Source organism: Mus caroli, unplaced genomic scaffold, assembly GCF_978045245.1.
Source record: "Mus caroli unplaced genomic scaffold, Mus_caroli_1 scaffold_5, whole genome shotgun sequence".
NCBI classification, from domain to species: domain Eukaryota; kingdom Metazoa; phylum Chordata; class Mammalia; order Rodentia; family Muridae; genus Mus; species Mus caroli.
Genome location: NW_028227260.1, coordinates 50,552,888 through 50,575,210, shown reverse-complemented (window position 1 = coordinate 50,575,210; position 22,323 = coordinate 50,552,888).

Here is a 22,323-nt window from a genome sequence, read left to right as displayed (position 1 = left end):
AATAGCTTGTTGTGACTCTAAGCTAGCAAGTGAAAGATCTGTATTACAAGAATCTCAAATCTGTGGACAAAATAAAAAATTCAATGTAGATTTCAGAAGATGGAAAGAATACCCATGTTCATGAATTGGAAGGATTAATATAGTAAAATGGCCATCTTGCCAAAAGCAATCTACAGATTCAGTGAAATCCCCATCAAAATTCCAACTCAATTCTTCATAGAGTTATAAAGAACAATTTGCAAATTTATTTGGAATAACAAAAACCCTAAGATAGCAAAACAGTTAACAATAAAAAAAAAAAAAACTTCTGAGGGAATCATCATCTCTGACCTCAAGCTGTATTACAGAGCAGCATTAATAAAATCTGTATGGTATTGGAACAGAGACAGACTGGAAGATCAGTGGAGTAGAACTGAAGACCCAGAAATGAACCCACACATCTATGGTCACTTGATAAATTTGATGAAGGAGCTAAAAGCATGCAGTGTAAAAAAGACAGCATTTTCAACAATTGTTGCTAGCTCAACTGGTAGTCAGCATACAGAAGAATGTAAATTGGCCAATTCTTATTTCTTTATACAAAGCTCAAGTTCAAGTGGATCAAGGACCTCCACCTAAAACTAGATACACTGAAACTAATAAAGTGGGGAAGAGCATGGGCACAAGGGGAAATTTCCTGAACAGAACACTTATGGCTTATAACAAAATTTGACAAATGCAACCTCAAAACCTTGCAAAGCTGTAAGGCAAAATACAGTGTCAATGGGACAAAACAGCAACTAATAGATTGGGCAAAGATCTTTACCAATCCTAAATCAGATGGAGACTTAATATCCAATATATACAAAGAAATCAAGAAGTTTTGACTCCACAGAATCAAATAACCCTATTTAAACGTGGGGTAGAGAACTAAACAGTTTTCAAATAAGGATTATTGAATGGCCAAGAAGCACCTAAAGAAATGTTCAACATCCTCACCCATCTGGGAAATGTGAATTAAAACAATGCTTAGATTTCTTCTCACACCAATCAGAATGGCTAAGATCAAAAACTCAGGTGAAAGCAGATGCTGGCTAGGATGAATATAAAGAAAAACAGTCCTACACTGTTGGTTGGATGACAAGCTGGTATAACCACTGTGGAAATGAGTCTGGTGTTTCCTCAGAAAATTAGACATAGTTTTACCTGAGGACCCAGCTATAATACTTCTGGTCATATATATGACCAAAAATGCTCTAACATATTACAAGGACACATTCTCCACTATGTTCATAGCAAAATTCTTTATAATAGGCAGAAGCTAGAAAGAACCTAGATGTCCTTCAACAGGGGAATGCATGTAGAAAATGTGATACATTTGCACAATGGAATATTCAGCTAGTAAAAACAATGACTTCATGAAATTCTTAGACAAACATATGGACCTAGAAAATATCATCCTGAGTGAGATAATCCAATCACAAAAGAATACATGGTATGCACTCACGGATAATTGGATTTTTACCCCATGATTCAATTCACAGACCACATGTCGTTCAAGAAGAAGGAAGATCAAAGTGTGGGTGCTTTGGTCCTTTTTTAGAAAGGGGAACATAAATCCTCACAGGTGGAAGTACAGAGACAAAGTGTGGAACAGAGACTGAAGGAAAAGCCATCCAGAGACTGTTTTACCTGGGAAACTATGCCATATACAGTCATCAAACCCAGACACTATTGTGTAGATCAAGAAGATCATGCTGACAGGAGCCTGATATAGCAGTCTCCTGAGAGGCTCTGCCAGCACCTCACAAATAGAGAGGTAGATGCTTACACCCAAGCATTCGACTGAGCACAGGGTCCCCAATGGAGTAGTTATAAAAAGGACTGAAGGAGGTGAAGGAGTTTGCAACCCCTTAGGTAGAACAACAATATCAACCAATCAGACCTCCGAGGTCCCAGGGAGTAATTCATCAACCAAGGAGTATGTATGGAAGGACCCATGGTTCCAGCAGCATATACAGCAGAGGATGATCTTGTCTAGCAACAATGGGAAGAGAGGCCCTAGGTTCTCTTAAGGCTTCATGTCACAGTGTAGGTGAATTCTAGGGGACAGGGTGGTGGGGGAGCTTGTGGGTGTAGGGCAGAACACCTTCATAGAAGAAGGGAGAGAGGGAAAGGGAAAAGGGATAAAATTTGAAACGTAAATGAAGAAAATATCCAATAAAAAGAGAAAAATACAAAAAGATATTGTCAGAATTCTAGAGGCTTATAAGTACAAGAATAATATGCCAATAAGTTTAGTGTCTGGGCTGAGTATGTTTTGAACTTTATTCTTTAACACTGCAAAAGATAAGAATGTAGATATAGTGGATTACCTTGATATATTTCCATATATTAAACCATCCCTGCATCCCTGGGATAAAGCCTACTTGATCATGATGGATGATTGTTTTGATGTGTTCTTGGATTCAGTTTGCGAGGATTTTATTGAGTATTTTTGCATCAATATTCATAAGGGAAATTGGTGTGAAGTTATCTTTCTTTGTTGGGTATTTGTGTAGTTTAGGTATCAGAGTAATTGTGGCTTCATTGAATGAATTGGGTAGAGTACCTCCTGTTTCTATTTTTTATTTTTTTTAATAGTTTGAGAAGAATTGGGATTAGGTCTTCTTTGAAGGTCTGATAGAACTCTGCATTAAACACATCTGGTCCTTGGATTTTTTTTGGTTAATGACTGCCTCTATTTCTTTAGGGGGTATAGTAGTGTTTAGTTTGTTGATCTGATCCTGATTTAATTTTGATACCTGGTATCTGTCTAGGAGATTGTCCATTTCATCCAGGTTTTCCAGTATTGTTGAGTATAGGCTTTTGTACTAGGATCTACTCTGGATTTTGTCAGATTCTGTTGTTATGTCTCCCTTCTCATTTCTGATTTTTGAAAGAGGATACTGTCCCTGTGCCCTGTAGTGAATATGGCTAAGGGTTTATCTATCTTGTTGATTTTCTCAAAGAACCAGATCATTGTTTGGTTGATTCTTTGTATAGTTCTTTTTGTTTCCACTTGGTTGATTTCACCCCTGAGTTTGATTATTTCCTGCCATCTACTCCTCTTGGGTGAATTAGCTTCCTTTTGTTTTAGAGCTTCTAAAGGTGTGCTGTTAAGCTGCTAGTGTGTGCTCTCTCCAGTTTCTTTTTGGAGGCACTCAGAGCTATGAGTTTTCCTCTTAGGAATGCTTTTATTGTGTCCCATAAGTTTGGGTATGTTGTGGCTTTGTTTTCATTAAACTCTAAAAATCTTTAATTTCTTTCTTTATTTCTTCGTTGACTAAGTTAGCATTGAGTAGAGTATTGTTCAGTTTGAACATGAATGTTGGCTTTCTATTATTTATTTTGTTATTGAGATCAGCCTTAGTTGACAGACAGGTAGATCAATAGAGTAGAATTGAACACCCAGAAATGAACCCACACTCCTATAGTCACTTGGTCTTTGACAAAGAAGCTGGAGCAATCCATGGAAAGAAGACAGCATCTTCAACAAATGGTGCTTTCTCAAGTGGCAGTTAGCATGTAGAAGAATGTGAATTGATTCATTCTTATATCCTTGTACAAAGCTCAAGTCTAAGTGGATCAAGGAACTCCATAATAAAACAGAGATACTGAAATTTATAGAGGAGAAAATGTGAAAAAGCCTCAAAGATATGGGCACAGGAGAAAAATTGCTGAAAAGAACAGCAAAGGTGTGTGCTGTAAGATCAAGAATTGACAAATGGGACCTCATAAAATTACAAAGCTTCTGTAAGACAAAGAACACAGTCAATAAGACAAAAAGGACACAAACAGATTGGGAAAAGAACTTTAGCAATCCTAAATCTGATAGGGAACTAAAATCCAATATATATAAAGAACTCAAGACGTTTGACTCAAGAAAACCAAGTGACCCTATTAAAAAATGGGGTATAGAGCTAAACAAAGAAATCTCAGCTGAGGAATACTGAATGGCTGAGAAGCACCTGAAAAAAATGTTCAACATCCTGAATTATCAGGGAAATGCAAATCAAATCATCCCTGAGATTCCACCTCATATCTGTCAGAATGGCAAAGATAAAAAATTCATCTGCCAGCACATGCTGTTGAGGATGTGGAGAAAGAGGAACACTCCTCCATTGCTGGTGAGATTGCAAGCTTGTACAACCACTCTGGAAATCAGTTTGGCAGTTCCTCAGAAAATTGTACATAGTAATACCAGTATCTCCAGCAATACCACTCCTGAACATATACTGATAACATGTTCCAACTGATAATGAGGACACTTGCTCAACTATGTTCATAGCAGCCTTATTTATAATAGCCAGAAGCTGGAAAGAACCCAGAATTACCTCAACAGAAGAATGGATACAGAAAATGTGGTACATTTATTACTCAGCTATTAAAAACAATGAATTTATGAATTTCTTAGGCATAAATGGATCTGAATGATATCATCCTGAGTGAGATAAAGCAATCACAAAATAACACACATGATATGCACTCACTGATAAATCGATATTAGCCCAGAAACTTAGAATACCCAAGATAGAATTTGCAAAACCATGAAACTCAAGAAGGAAGACAAAAGTTTGGATACTACATTCCTTCTTAGAATGGGGAACAATATAACCATGAAAGGAGTTACAGAGACAAAGTTGGGAGCTGAGATTGAAGGATCATCCAGAGACTGCCCCATCTGGGGATTCATCTCATAAACAACCATCAAACCCAGACACTATAGCATATGCCAATAAGGTTGTGCTGACAGGACTGTGATATATCTGTCTCTTGTGAGGCTATGCCAGTGACTGTCAAATACAGAATGGATGCTCATAGTCATTTATTAGATGGAACACAAGGTCTCCAATGAAGGAGCTAGAGAAAGTCCCCAAGGAGCTGAAGGGGTCTGCAACCCTATAGGAGAAAGAACAATATGAACTAAACCATTACCCTCAGAGCTTGTGTCTCTAGCTGCATATGTAGCAGAGAATGATCTAGTCAGCCATCAATGGGAGGAGAGGCCCATGGTCTTGCAAAGATTATATGCCCCAGTATAGGGGAATGCCAAGGCTAGGTATTGGTAGTGGTTGGGTTGTGGAGAAAGGGGAGGGGGGAGGTTATAGGGAATTTTCAGAGGGGATACTAGGAAAGCAGATAGCATTTGCAATGTAAATGAAGAAAATATCTAATAGAAAAAGATAAAAGAAAGAGTGTAGATAATGCAAGGCAGTGGTGGCTCATGCCTTTAATCCCAGCACTTGGAAGGCAGAAGTAAGCAGATTTCTAAGTTCAAGGCCAACCTGGTCTATAGAGTGAGTTCCAGGACAGCCAGGGCTACATAGTGGCTATATATATATATATATATATATATATATATATATATATATATATATATATATGTGTGTGTGTGTGTGTGTGTGTATGATTAAATAGATACATGATTCAAATTTCTTTTCTAGGTAATATCATATGTCTCATATAGAAAAGGAAGTAAGGCAACTTTCTTTACATTTGTAAATTTACATACTCATGAAAAGAGGCCCTGTTTTTATATACTCCCTGAGAAACCTCATTTGGCAACACTCTAAGTTTGGATGACAGAATTTCATTACCTGTTTATTGGAGGGTGTGCCATTCACATCAAAGGGTGTGTGTGTGTGTGTGTGTGTGTGTGTGTGTGTGTGTGTGTGTGTTTAGCATTTCTCGAAATCATATTCCGGACTAGGCACATATTAAGCAGGCATCATATCAGTTACCTTTATTCTTGTTCTACATTTACATTTTATTTTTTCTTCTTCTCTAAAGCTTTTTTAAGAGAATTGAAATGCCATAGCTCTGCCTGTTTTACATATCTAGTACAGTGGTGCAGTATGGAAAATGAACTTCTACTGTGATGAATTTATTTTTGTCTTTGACGTGTGTCCATTGTTGCTATGGTTGTTGAAGTATAATTTCAAAGAACTCAAAGGACAAAACCAGGTTATTTTAAGGAACCATCTTTTGAAATAGAGGCTCCCTTTACAGAATTTTTACCATGTTCATAAATATCAGGCACATTTCTCCTTTAAGGTGGTAGGCCACAAATTCAAACATCAAGTGGTAGATAGAAAGCAGTCATGCCACTATGATATCCATAATCCTATTTTTCTTAATGTATTAAAATTATAGTAAGGTCCATAGATAAATATTATCATTGATAAAATTTCTCTTCCACCAACCTGTAAAATATCTTCTGTCATTATCAGTGCTATTGTATAGGGGGAAGCTTCCATCTCAGTTCCTGCTTGAATTTTCTGTATCTTGTGACAGAGCATGTTGTATATTCAGTTATAGGTTTTGGCATCTAGTTCTGGTAGACAAGCAAAAACAATGGCAGTATCCTGTGTTATTTTTGGATCATCAGGTGAGGGGAAATATTTCCTGACCTACAATTTAAATGGAGTCATCCTGTGCCTAGCATTAAAATTTTCTATTAATAATTCATTACTTCTGCAAGGAGCATTAGATACCCATTAAAGGTACCTGTATTCAACTTTTACAAAATTATATTTGATCAGGAAAAAAATAGGTTATTTGTTCCAAGGAACTGGAAGGGTTGTGAAAGTACAGAATTATTGTGAGATTAACATGGGTTTTCAGTTTCTAAGTTTGAAAGTTTGCTGAAGATAAATTGCAGTAATTTTTGTATAATACTATGAATAGACTTGTTACTATTGAAATAAAACACAATTAAATGATCAATATAAAGTTTTATATTATATATAGGTTTTACTTCAATAAAAGTGATAACAAATCATTTCAGTAAAATGCAAATAAACTCTATGGTCTATATTTTAATAAAATATTATATGCCAAGATACAAAAGTAATGCTGTATCATGTTATTTTGCCCCATCCTCATATTTTATAAATTACAGGGATATAAAAGCCCATATTCTATTAACTTCATAGCAAAATGCCTTCAGGAATCCTATAGTGAATAGAAAACACTCCAGAGTTATGAATAAATGTCAGTTAAAATAAAAAAAATATAATCTTTCTACTACTAAAAATAATTTTTATTTTATTTTTATTTATTATATGTAGTTTCAATAAAAGTAGAACTCTATCACTTATCTCTCTACTTTGTACCTTCCTGCCTCTCCCAGGTACTCTTCCTTCAACTTTTTCCAAGACCCTGCATAATCAAATTTAAAGCCTCTTTTTCTTTGATTAGTATTGTTATTTATGGACAACTTCCTTTGGATATTTTGTTGCTTGTGTGTATATATGGGATCAAGGTTGGTCATCTTGTACTGGGATACTAAGTAGGGAGCTCATTCCAGGAAGAGGCTAATTTTCCTCTCTCATTAACCATTAGTTACCTGTATTTGTTTGTTTAGGGATGAGACATTGGGCAGTTTTTTTCTCCTTCCTCATTTACATGCATACTGTCCCAGACTTGTTTTTGCAGATATTTCTAGAAGATACTGTCTCACAGTAGATTCTTGATATTCTAGCTTTTAAAATCTTTTAATCCTTTTTTTCCAGAATGTTTCCAGAGTCAGAAATGCAGTGTCTATAATGAACATCAATGCACTGGGGCTGGGCTCCCAATGTTATCATTATCTCTGCATTGTATACAGATGTGTTTATCTGTAATATTCTTCATTTTATATAAAACCAAGCATTTCTGATAAGGGGTTTTAGTCATATTCTTATATGTGTACATAAAAATAAGATGTAGAATGTAATAAGAAATTATGCCAACCTAGCAATGTGGAAGTAGTTGATTACTATCTAACATCCAAGACCTCACTCACTCCAGAAATTTGACTACCAGAAATGATTTACCTAATGTTAAATGTGATTTAAGTCAAATAAGACAACTGTTCATTACCACAAGTGCAGAGTGCCACTAATGCACATTTAATGATATCTTGCCATATTAACCATTGTTGTGTTTCATTGGTGATACATTTGGATGGTTAAGATAGTTGCTTCCTTCCTTTGGCAGCTTGTATAGTATTTTCAAGTGCCATGAAAAGTAGAGTGTAAGAAGGATGCTTTCAGGTTAAATATATCTTATATAATGAGTCCTCTGTCCTGAATAAATGTACAGGTTCTTCAGGAGTAAGGCTTTCCTTCAATGTCTGAGAGGCACTATGGCAAGAAAAATAGTCTACATTGATTTGGGAGTCACTGAACTCTGACAAACTAGTTAAAAGGAGATTTCTCATATTTGGTACTGGGATATTTGTTAGTCTATGGTTCTTTTGGGTTTCATTGCCAGCCCACGTGATTCATGACTTCCTTTAAGATTTTATGTAGAGCATCTAGACCATGCCACCAGATGGGCATAAGAACTGATAAGGTGGAACATGCTCAAACCCTGGAGATCACAGAGATTGGAAAACTCAGAGATTTGAGACAGCAGGAATGGGACTGCTCCTTCCCTACGTTTATGTCTGCTGTGGAGCATAACACTAGGACCTCCAACTAAGATGATCACAGGCAGTCAGTCATGTAACACAGCACCTGGAATGCCCTTTCATGCTAATAAGGCACCTCAATAGCCTCAGCCTTTTGCCAATGACCTCCCCTTCCAGATATTCTCATGCCCTTCTCCAAAATTATATAATCCATGGTTCACCCTGAATGAAGCACATACTTTCTCATCCACCCCATTAAAGAAATATGAACAAGATTTTCTCTCCAATGACTTTGTAAGGTGGATGCACTCAGGATCATACAGGTCACAGAAATGGCAGAGCACTTGGGACGGGTCCTATGGGTCTACATCTGCACCCAGGAGGTAGGGCTGTTCTGCAGCCCTCTATACACTGGAGTTGCCAGGAGAAAGCTGCTCTCTGAGGAGTGTTGACACAGGCTTACAGACTCACAGGAGGAAAAAGCTCTAGCCAGAGACACCAAGAACATCTAACACCAGAGATAACCAGAGGGCAAGAATACAGGATTACAAAGTTAAACAGGTAGAAGCCCATGAAAAAGAAACACAAAAATCCCTTTAAAAATTACAGAAAAATACAAACAAACAGGTAAATGAATTGGACAAAAACATCCAGGATCTAACTATGGAAGTAGAAACAATGAAGAAAACCAAAACGGAGAAAAATCTGGAGAGAGAAAACCTAGAAAAGAAATCAGGAGACATATATGGACATATGTCATACAAACCCCAAGAGAACACAAATGCCAGACAAGGCTACTATACCCAACAAAACTCTCAATTACCATAGATAGAGAAACCAAAGTATTCCATGAAAACAAACAAACAAACAAACAAACAAAACAAAATTACACAATACCTTTCCACAAATCCATCTCTTCAGATAATGAAGGGAAAACTCCAACACAAGGAGGAAACTATGCCCTAGAAAAAAGCAAGAAAGTAATCCTTCAATAAACCTAAAAGAAGATAGGCACATGAACAGATTGCCAACTCTAACAACAAAAATAACAGGAAGCGACTATTACTTTTCCTTAATATCTCTTAATAACAATGGACTCAATTTCCCAGTAGAAAGGCATAGACTAACACTGGCCATGTAAATACGACCCAACATTTTATTACATACAGGAAATACATCCCAGGGACAAAGACAGACACTACCTCAGAGTAAAAAGCTGGAAAACAATTTTCCATGCAAATAGTCTGAAGAAACAAGCTGAAGTAGCCATTCTAATATCAAATAAAATAGACTTCCAATCCAAAGTTATCAAAAAAGACAAGGAGGGGAACTTCATACTCATCAAAGGTAAAATCTTCCAAGATGAACTCTCAATTCTGAATATCTATGCTCTAAATGCAAGGGCATCTACATTCATTAAAGAAACTTTAGTAAAGCTCAAAGCACACATTGCACCACACACACTAATAGCGGGAGACCCCACTCTCATCAATGACAGATCATGGAAACACAAACTAAGCAAAGACACATCGAAACTAACAGACGTTATGAAACAAATGGATTTAACAGATAACGTTATAACATTTAATCCTAAAACAAAAGGATATTCCTTCTTCTCTGCACTTTGTGTTACATTCTGCAAAACTGATAATATAATTGGTCACAAAAACTACCTGAACAGATACAAAAGTATTAAAATAGCCACTTGCATCCTATCAGATCACCACAGAAAGACACTGTTCTTCATTAACAACATAAATAATAGAAAGTCCAAATAAATGGGAAAGCTGAACAATACTCAACTAAATAACTTGGTCAAGGAAGAAATAAAGAAAGGAATTAAGGACATTTTAAGAGCTTAATAAAAATGAAGCCTCAACATACCCTAACTTATGGAAGACAATTAAAGCAGTCCTAAGAGGAAAATTTATAGCTCTGAGTGCCACTATTGAGAAACTGGAGAGAGAAGACACAAACAACTTGACTGCACATCTAAGAGCTCTAGAACAAAAAGAAGCAAATTCACCCAAGAGGATTAGATGGCAGGAAATAATCAAACTCAGAGCTAACATCAACCAAGTGGAGACAAAAAGAACTATACAAATAATCAACCAAACCATGATCTGGTTCTTTGAGAAAATCAACAAAATAGAAAAACCCTTAGCCAGATTAACTAGAGAGCACAGGAACAGTATCTTAATTAACAAAATCAGAAATGAAAAACATACATAACAACAGAATCTGAGGAAATCCAAAAAATTATTAGAGTCTGCTACAAAATTCTATACTCAACAAAACTGAAAAACCTGAATAAAATGGACAATTTTCTTGACAAATACCAGGTACCAAAGTTTAATCAGGGTAAGATTAATTATGTATACATTCCTACATCCCCTAAAGAAATAGAAACAGTCATTAATAGTCTCTCAACTGAAAAAAATAAAAATAAAAATAAAAAAAAGTCCAGGACCAAATGGGTTTAGTGCAAAGTTCTATCAGACTTTCAAAGAAAACCTAATACTAATACTCCTCGAAATATTCCACAAAATAGAAACAGAAGGTACTCTATCCAATTCATTCTATGAAGCCACAATTACTCTGATACCCAAACCACACAAAGACCCATCAAAGAAACAGAACTTCAGAACAATTTCCCTTATGAATATTGATGAAAATACACAATAAAATTCTTATAAACTGAATCCAAGAACACATGAAAACAATCGACCCTCATGAACAAGTAGGCTTCATTCCAGGGATGCAGGGATGGTTCAATATATGGAAATCCATCAACATAACCCACTACATAAACAGACTCAAAGATAAAAACCACATGATCATCTCATAAGATGCTGACAAAATCTGCATCTGACAAAAATCTAACACCCCTTCATGATAAAAGTCTTGGAAACATCAGGAATTCAAGCCCATACCTAAACATATTAAAAGTGATATATAGCAAACCACTAGTCAATATCAACTAAATGGAGAGGAACTTGAAACAATCCTACTAAAATCAAGGACTAGGCAAGGCTGCCCACTCTCTCCTTACCTATTCAATATTGTACTTGAAATCCTAGCCAGAGTAGTTAGGCAACAAAAGGAGATGAAAAGAATACAAATTGGAAACAAAAATTTGAAATATCATTATTTGCAGATGATATAATAGTATACATAAATAACCCCAAAAATTCAACCAGAGAACTTCTAAACCTGATGAACAACTTCAGTCAAGTAGCTGGACATAAAATTGACTCAAAAAAAAAATCAGTGTCCTTCCTCTAAACAGAGGATAAACAGGGTAAGAAAGAAATTAAGGAAAGAATACCTTTCAAAATAGTTACAAATAAAGTAAAATACCTTGGTATGACTCTAACTAAGCATGTGAAAGATCTGTATGATAAGAACTTCCAGCCTCTGAACAAAGAAATCAAAGAAGATCTCAGAAGATGTAAAGGTCTTCCATGCTCATGGATTGGCAAGATTAATATCATAAAAATTGAAGAAAAAAAAAAAAAGAAGCTATCTTGCCAATAGCAATTTATAGATTCAATGCAATCCCCATCAAAATTCCAAGTCAATTCTTCACAGAGTTAGAAAGGGCAATTTCCAAATTTATCTGGAATAACAAAAACAAAACAAAACAAAACAAAACCTATTATAGCAAAAACTATTCCTAACAATAAAAGGATCTCTGATAGAATCACCATCCCTGAACTCAAGCTTTACCACAGAGCAATTGTTATAAATACTGCATGGTACTGGTACAGTGACAGACAGGTAGATCAGTGGAATAGAATTAAAGACCCAGAAATAAACCCACACACCTATAGTTACTTGATCTTTGACAAGGGAGTTAAAACCATCCAGTGGGAAGAAGACTGTCGCATCCCACTCGACAAGCAATCAAAACACAACCACCGGTTCTTCTTTTTTTTTTTTTTTTTAATATTTTTATTACATATTTTCCTCAATTACATTTCCAATACTATCCCAAAAAGTCCCCCATAGCGCCCCCCACTTCCCTACCCACCCATTCCCATTCTTTTGGCCCTGGCATTCCCCTATATTGGGGCATATAAAGTTTGCAAGTCCAATGGGCCTCTCTTTCCATTGATGGCCGACTAGGCCATCTTTCGATACATATGCAGCTAGAGACAAGAGCTCCAGGGTTCTGGTTAGTACATCATGTTGTTCCAACAATAGGGTTGCAGATCCCTTTAGCTCCTTGGGTACTTTCTCTAGCTTCTCCATTGGGAGCCCTGTGATACATCCAATAGCTGACTGGGAACATCCACTCCTGTGTTTGCTAGGCCCCGGCATCGTCTCACAAGAGACAGCTATATTTGGGTCCTTTCAGCAAGATCTTGCTAGTGTATGCAATGGTGTCAGCGTTTAGAAGCTGATTATGGGACGGATCCCTGGATACAGCAGTCTCTAAATGGTCCATCCTTTCATCACAGCTCCGAACTTTGTCTCTGTAACTCCTTCCCTGGGTGTTTTGTTCCCAATTCTAAGAAGGTGCACAGTGTCCACACTTTGGTCTTCATTCTTCTTGAGTTTCATGCGTTTATCAAATTGTATCTTATATCTTGGGTATCCTAAGTTTTGGGCTAATATCCACTTATCAATGAATACATATTGTGTGAGTTCTTTTGTGATTGTGTTACTTCACTCAAGATGATGCCCTCCAGGTCCATCCATTGGTTAGGAATTTCATAAATTCATTCTTTTTAATAGCTGAGTAGTACTCCATTGTGTAAATGTACCATAATTTCTGTATCCATTCCTCTGTTGAGGGACATCTGGGTTCTTTCCAGCTTCTGGCTATTATAAATAGGGCTGCTATGAACATAGTGGAGCATGTGTCCTTCTTACCGGTTGGAACACCTTTTGGATATATGCCCATGAGAGGTATTGCGGGATCCTCCAGTAGTACTATGTCCAATTTTCTGAGGAACCACCAGACTGATTTCCAGAGTGGTTGTACAAGCTTGCAATCCCACCAACAATGGAGGAGTGTTTCTCTTTCTCCACATCCTCACCAGCATCTGCTGTCACCTGAGTTTTTGATCTTAGCCATTCTGACTGGTATGAAATGGAATCTCAGGGTTGCTATAGCACAATGTTTGAATTCTTTCTGAATTGTGTTGTACATCTATTAAAAACTATTTAAAAGCAAAAGGCTATAGTAAAGAATTACAACTGGTTCAGTACCACATTCCTTTCCTCAATCACTTATAATATTACCTTAAAATTGTATTTTTTCAAATCAGCAAGGTGGATGAACCCATACAAATATTAACTAAAAATCAGGAAGAGAATATATAAATTAACAAAATTACAAGAAATAAAGTGGGGACATGTAACAACAGACATAGAGGAAATCCAATGAATCATTAGATTACACTTCAAATATTTGTGTTCTACAAAATTGGAAAATCAGAACGACATGGATAATTTCCTAAATAGATATCAGTTACCAAAGCAGTTTACTCAGGCAGCTTCTTTCTACAAAATCCCCCAGCCTCTCTGGTTACAAGAGTTTTTCTCCACTCCAGCCACAACCATGCCCCCACCAATCACCACAGGTCACATCACCTCACCAGGCAGGCTTGCTCAGCCAATCAGGGATTTAGGGCAGGCCATCCACCAAACATGGGCTTGTTTACTACTTGGAGCAGAATTCCATCCAGCTGGCCTGTTTACAGCCTGGAATGGCTCCCCACAGAAGACTGCATCTTCAACAAATGGTGCTGGCTCAACTGGTGGTTTGCATGAAGAAGAATTCAAATTTATCCATTCTTATCTCCTTGTACAAAGTTCAAGTCTAAGTAGATCAAATATGTCCACATAAATCCAGATACACTAAAACTTATACAGGAGAAAGTAGGAAAGAGCTTTGAACATATAGGTTTGGAGAGCCATGCTGCGAGCAATCACCATTATAAGATGGTGCTGGCCTCCGCTGTGCCTAACTAGTAAACAAGCCTTGTGCACAAGTGCGAGAGTGAACTCACGCCTAGTCACTGCCCATCTCTGGGTGTAGTAATGGGGTGATGGGCGAGCAACAAATCAGGAGCTGACATGCCACATCAGGTGCTGAAACGCCATGGCTGAAGGCTATATAAGCAGCACCATTTTCCGGGGTCTGGGTCTTCCCTCTTGAAGAAGCAATAAAGCTTTTGCTGCAGAAGAATCCGTTTGTCCGAGTGCGTTCTTGCCAGTGAGAACCATAGCTCGGGACAAGTGGCGCCGAGGAACCCAGGAACTTTATACCATCACACCTGTGCAAGGGAGATCCCTCATTCAGCGGGGTGGAATCAGAACTGCAGGACACTAAGGCTCTGTAAGGTATGTACAGTCTTGAAATTTCTCCAGAGTTAGACGCCCTTTTGATTGTTCTCACGGCGATTGTTCCTTCCCTTTCGGTTTCGTTTTGCTTCTACCACTGGAACTGCTGACTGGTTCTAAGTTGTGGTCAGGCCTGGACAGCGACCAGTATGGGAATCTCCCACTCTGTAGTAACCGCCTTATGGTCGGTCTTGAAGCAGTGTGGCCTGAAAATCGCCACTAAGACTATAGAGGGATTTGCCAGGGAGATAGACGGTGTGGCACCATGGTATGCTTGCTCAGGGTCATTAACTGTCGCCTCATGGGACAAACTGAAAGGAGATCTAGTTAGGGAACAGCAGAACGGCAAACTTAAAACAGGTACCATGCCATTGTGGAAACTGGTAAGATCGTGCTTAACAGACAAGGATTGTAAGCAAATGATTGAGGCAGTGCAGAGGATCCTGGAGGAGGTACAAGACAGTCTATCAGAGACAGAGCGGGTAGAGAGAGTAAGAGTTGAAAGGAAACAAGGTGCACCGAAGAATAAAGGCCTTTCCACGGGCCTTGAGCCCAAGGAAATGAAATATAAGGGAAAAAATGCTCTGGGAGAGCTTAGAAAAAGGGATGGAAAGGGAGAGAAGAAGAGAAATCGAGCTGGGAAGGCACATAAGGAAAGGAGCCTCTATCCGCCATTAGATGAGTTTAAGACACTAGCTGTCAGTAGCTCAGAATTGGATAAGGATCTTAGCTCCTCTGAGGAAACAGACTTAGAGGAAGAAGCAGCTCCCTATGAGGGAGAAAGATACCAGCCAGATGAAAGACGAGCTAATCAGTCACAGAATAACATAGAGAAAGCAAAAGCAGCTAGAGACAAATGTCAAATCACTGCACAGTCTCTGGGCTCTCAAACTCTTGGTCCTAGTGCTCCTCCGCCCTATGTGCAGAGGTATCATTCAGACTCATTCGTTTCAAAAGAGGAACAGAGAAAAGTGCAGCAAGCGTTCCCAGTCTTTGAAGGCACAGATGGTGGACATGTTCACGCTCCGGTGGAGTATATACAGATTAAAGAACTTGCGGAGTCAGTCCATAACTATGGAGTCAATGCCAACTTTACTGTAGCCCAAGTCGAAAGGCTTGCTACTCTGGCAATGACCCCCGGTGATTGGATGATTGGAGTGAAAGCTGCATGTCAAGCTTTAAAAATGATAGAAACGGCCTTACAAGATGCTCAATTACAACGCATTGATGAGTCAGAGTCATTTGAATTGTGCCTATTAAAAACTGCACAGTTACCAACAGCAGTCTTATGGCAAAATGGACCCTTATTGTGGGTTCACCCTAATGCTTCCCCTGCAAAAATCATTGAGTGGTATCCTAATGCAGTTGCTCAACTTGCACTTCAGGGGATAAAAGCAACCATTAATCATTTTAGGAAAGAACCTCATAAGCTAATTGTACCTTATACTTCTGCTCAAGTTCAAACCCTGGCAGCAACAACTAACAATTGGGCAGTCTTTGTTGCCTCCTATTCAGGAAAAATTGATAATTATTATCCAAAACATCCAATTTTACAGTTCGCTTTAAGCCAAGCCATAGTGTTTGCGATAGTAACAGCCAAACACCCACTTCCGGATGGGGTAGTAGTGTACACAGATGGATCCAAATCTGGCATAGGTGCATATGTAGTAAATGACCAAGTAACATCTAAACAATATAATGAGACATCACCCCAGGTTGTAGAGTGTTTGGTGGTTCTGGAGGTTCTTGAAACTTTTCCGGGACCGCTCAATATTGTATCTGATTCCTTATATGTGGTTAATGCAGTTAATACGCTTGAAGTTGCTGGCTTAATTGGACCCTCTAACAAGCTTGCTCACATTTTTCAGCAAATTCAGTCAGCCCTGTTACATAGAAGACATCTTGTGTATATTACTCATGTTAGGGCTCATTCTGGCCTTCCTGGCCCCATGTCTCATGGAAATGACTTGGCAGACAAAGCCACTAAAATCATGGCTGCTGCTCTGTCCTTACAGGCAGAGGCTGCAAGGGAGTTTCATAAACACTTCCACGTGCCTTCTGAAACTTTATGCCGCCATTTCACTTTAACCAGGAAGGAAGCTCGTGACATTGTCACCCAATGTCAAAACTGTTGTCAATTTCTGCCTACTCCTCATGTAGGGGTAAACCCCCGAGGCATCAGGCCATTACAGGTCTGGCAAATGGATGTCACTTATATTTCCTCCTTTGGAAGAAATCAATATTTACATGTTTCCATTGACACCTGCTCTGGTGTAATGTTTGCTATACCTTTAACAGGTGAGAAAGCCTGTCATGTTATACAGCACTGTTTAGAAGCGTGGAGTGCTTGGGGCAAGCCCACAGTCCTTAAAACTGATAATGGGCCAGCATATACCTCTACTAAATTTCAGCAATTTTGTCATCAAATGGATGTCACTCACCTGACTGGCCTTCCTTATAATCGTCAAGGACAAGGCATTGTGGAACGTGCCCACCATACACTCAAGTCTTATTTTATAAAACAAAAAGGGGGAGTTGATGAGAATCTGCCCTCAGTGCCAAGAGTAGCTGTATCTATGGCACTCTTACACTTAATTTTTTGAATCTTGATGAGCAAGGTCGCTCTGCAGCCGATCGACATAGCTCAGACCCTGATAAACCAAAAGAAATAGTGAAATGGAAAGATGTCTTATCTGGTCTGTGGAAAGGCCTGGATCCTATATTGATAAGATCCAGGGGAGCTGTTTGTGTTTTTCCACAGAGTGAAGACAACCCATTTTGGCTGCCGGAATGACTCACCCGCAAGATAGTAATCAAGGATGGTGTGGAAGATGCTGTCCTCCTGAGGACTGCTCCTGATCCTGACAATGCTGAACTTGTCTCAGGTTCCTAGTATGATGGGCGAACAGAGATGGGCCATTCTCTCGACTTTCCCTAAACCAACGCCAGTTCGCCATGATGCTATAGTTTTTGCAAAATTCTTTACTACTAATAAAACATTAGATTTACCATATCTACCCTATGATCCCACCCGAGCACCATTAGGAGAAAATCGCTCTTTATTAGAACAGGGTTTTTTTATGTTTTCAAATTAATGGACCAGGAAAATGTATTAACCTCACAGCTATGGGGATGTTTAATGAGCAGTGAGGAGGCTGGGTGAGCACAACCCAAGATACTTCCAACGCAGATATAACCTTTACAAATTAGACCTTCTGGCAGGAGGCAATTTGGGTTAATGGTACATTTCTACCACCTAACTTTTCAGACAAAGAACGTCCCCACCAACCAAAAATAGCCCCTCATTGTAGCTTGGAAGATGAAGGGCTGATCCTGCCTTTGTCTGATTGTCAATCCTCCATCACTCGTTGGGCAGATCAGAGTAAAACCTTTTCCTTTTCTCCCAACATGATGGCTGACCCAGAGAAGGAATTTGTTATGAAAAAGGGACTTTTCATACAGGATTTTAGAATGCATCCCTTTCACAAGTAGGTGCTTTGTGGAGTCAATGGCAGTTGTACAGAACTCAGTCCTTTGATCTTTATCCAGGGAGGAGCAGTTGGAAAGGCTTCTTTTACTGGAATCTCAAGATTTGCTCAGTATTGGGGAATACATGCTGCCTCCCTGGACTCTTATGGATATACTAACACCAGTGTAGAGATCACTGGGTTCAATAAAACTTTGGTAAACCAGATTAATTATCCACCTACCCCAGTCTGTGTTTACCCCCCTTTCTTGTTTATTCTTTCAAATGATTCATTTGAAGTCTGTTCCAATGATTCTTGTTGGATTTCTCAATGTTGGGATGTAACAAAGACACCGGTGCCATGGTGGCACGGATCCCACGTTGGATCCATGTTCCAGTGGAAACACCCTCCACCTTATCCCTGTTTCAACCAAAAAGAGATGTTGGCATTATTGCTGCCGTAATCATAGCAATTTCAGCCTGTGTTCATCACAGCTACAGGGTATGCTATGACTAGGATGGTCCAAACAGGCACAAAATTAAATCAGCTTTCAGTCGATCTGACTGATGCCATCAATGTCCAAACTTCTGTTAGTACCAAGTTAAAGGGAGGGCTGATGATTTTGAATCAGCGCCTTGACCTGGCGGAGGAACAGATAGGCGTCCTATACCAGATGGCCCAGTTGGGTTGTGAAAGAAAATTGGGCGCTCTGTGTATTACCAGTGTCCAATATGAAAATTTTACTCATGCAGCTAATCTGTCTAGACAGCTTTCCTCGTATCTTGCAGGAAATTGGTCCAAGGGATTCGATGAGACTCTTGAGGCCCTGAGGGTGGCAGTTTTAAAGATCAACTCAACGCGAGTGGACCTGTCATTGACAGAGGGCCTCTCCTCCTGGATTTCATCTGCATTTTCTTATTTTAAGGAATGGGTGGGGGTAGGTTTATTTGGTGTTTCCACCTGCTGTGGACTTGTGTTCATGCACTGGTTGGTTTGCAAGCTCAGAACCCAACAAACACGTGACAAGGTTGTGATAGCTCAAGCACTTGCTGCCATAGAGCAAGGGGCCTCTCCCGAAATCTGGCTATCTATGCTCAAGAATTAGTTGACATTGGTGGCTGGCCTCTTTTGTAGAGTTCGCCCTAGGTCATTTAGTAGTTACTGTCACATAGCACTGCGGTATCCAGGGACGGTCAACTTTCCTCATGCACAGATCAACCTAAGACATGGGGCCAGGTGGCGATAGGGTTACCCTATGACGGGAAAGGCTGTAACATTAGAGGAACGACCTAAGACAGGAGCCACAGGGGTTGGACATAATTACACAGACCTAGTCCAGCCTCATTTTAATAAAATGAAAAGGGGGAGATGTGGAGAGCCATGCCGTGAGCAATTGCCATTATAAGATGGTGCTGGCCTCCACTGTGCCTAACTAGTAAACAAGCCTTGTGCGCAAGTGCGAGGGTGAACTCACGCCTACTCACTGCCCATCTCGGGGCGTAGTAATTGGGTGATGGGCGAGCAACGAATCAGGAGTGACATGCCACATCAGGTGCTGAAACACCATGGCTGAGGGCTATATAAGCAGCACAATTTTCCGGGGTCTGGGTCTTCCCTTTTGTAGAAGCAATAAAGCTTTTGCTGCAGAAGAATCCGGTTGTCTGAGTGTGTTCTTGCTGTGGAGAACCATAGCTCGGGACATATAGGCACAGGGGAAAAATTCCTGAAGCAAACACTAATGGCTTGTGCTGTAATATCAAGAATTGACAAATGGTACCTCATAAAATTGCAAAGCTTCTGCAAGGTAAAGAAAACTCTCAATAAGACCAAAACTCAACCAATAGATTGGGAAAAGATCTTTACCAATCATAAATCTTTTTTCCACTGGATGATTTTAGATATTTTGTTAAACATGTTGAAATTTTCATTCACGATTGCTTTGAATCTGAATATTATTTTTGTGGGAATTTTACTCTGTTAATCCTACCAAGTCATGTACATAGCAGACCTTACAAAGCTTATGCTATCTTCTTTAATTTCATTCTTTAAATTCTTGAAGTTTTTATTATACAGGTCTTCCATTGCTTGGTTAGGGTTACCTCAAAATATTTTATATTATTTGGGCCCATTGTGAAGGATGTTAGTTATCTCCTGAAATTTTTTAGCCTGTTTATAGTTTATATATAGGAGGGCTAGTGATTTTTTTTTTAAGTTAATTTTGCATCTAGCAACCATGCTGACTTAGATTACCAGCTGTAGGAGTTTCCCTTTAGAATTTTGGTGCTTGTTTATGTATGCTAATGTATCATTTGTAAACAGGGATATGTTACCTTAGTTCATTCTAATTTATTTATTTATTTTTGATCCCTATAAATGGTCTTATTGTTCTAGCTAAAATTTTCATGTACTACATTGAGTATTATGGAGAAAGGGAGCAGCCTTGTCTTTTTCCTGAATTTAGTTAAACTGCTTTAATTTTCTCTCCATTTATTTTGATGCTCACTATTGACTTGATTTTTTTGTCTTTATTGTGTTTAAGTTTGCACATTTAATCCCTGACCTCTATAACGCTTTTATGTTAAAGGGTGTTAGATTTTATCAAAATATTTTCAGCATGAAATGGTATGTTTATACATATTTCCCCTTCAGTTTGTTTATATTATATATTACACTGACAGATTTTTCTATGTTGAATCACCCTTGCACCTCTGTGATGAAGATTTATGATCATGGTGGATGTCCTTGTGGATGTCTTATTGAGTTAGGATTGTTAGTATTAAGTACTTTTGTATGAATATTCATGAGGGAAATTAGTGTGAAAATCTCTTTTCTTTTAGAATCTTTGTGTGGTGTACGTATCAGGGGGACTCTAGGCCCATAAAATGAATTTGACAATGTTCCTTCTGTTTTTATTCTGTAGAATAATTTGAGTAGCAATGCTAATATGTATTCTTTGAAAATATGGTAAAATTCTGCACTAAATCTCTGTTGACCTGAGGTTTTATGGGGTTGGGGTGGGGAGGGCTGGGGTGGGGATGGGTGGGGTGGGTAGGGGATACTTTTAATGACTTCTTCTATTTCTTTAGTGATTATAGTTTAATCTAAATTGTTTATCTCATCTTCATTTAACTTTGGTAACTGATATCTATTTAGGAAATTATCCATGTCGTTCTGATTTTCCAATTTTGTAGAACACAAATATTTGAAGTGTAATCTAATGATTCATTGGATTTCCTCTATGTCTGTTGTTACATGTCCCCACTTTATTTCTTGTAATTTTGTTAATTTATATATTCTCTTCCTGATTTTTAGTTAATATTTGTATGGGTTCATCCACCTTGCTGATTTGAAAAAATACAATTTTAAGGTAATATTATAAGTGATTGAGGAAAGGAATGTGGTACTGAACCAGTTGTAATTCTTTACTATAGCCTTTTGCTTTTAAATAGTTTTTAATAGATGTACAACACAATTCAGAAAGAATTCAAACATTGTGCTATAGCAACCCTGAGATTCCATTTCATACCAGTCAGAATGGCTAAGATCAAAAACTCAGGTGACAGCAGATGCTGGTGAGGATGTGGAGAAAGAGAAACACTCCTCCATTGTTGGTGGGATTGCAAGCTTGTACAACCACTCTGGAAATCAGTCTGGTGGTTCCTCAGAAAATTGGACATAGTACTACTGGAGGATCCCGCAATACCTCTCATGGGCATATATCCAAAAGGTGTTCCAACCGGTAAGAAGGACACATGCTCCACTATGTTCATAGCAACCATTTATAATAGCCAGAAGCTGGAAATAACCAGATGCCCCTCAACAGAGGAATGGATACAAAAAATGTGGTACATTTACACAATGGAGTACTACTCAGCTATTAAAAAGAATAAATTTATGAAATTCCTAGGCAAATTGATGGACCTGGAGGGCATTATCCTGAGTGAGGTAACCCAATCACAAAAGAACTCAAATGATATGTACTCACTGATAAGTGGATATTAGTCCAGAAACTTAGCATACCCAAGATATAAGTTACAATTTGCAAAATACATGAAACTCAAGAAGAACGAATACCAAAGTGTGGAC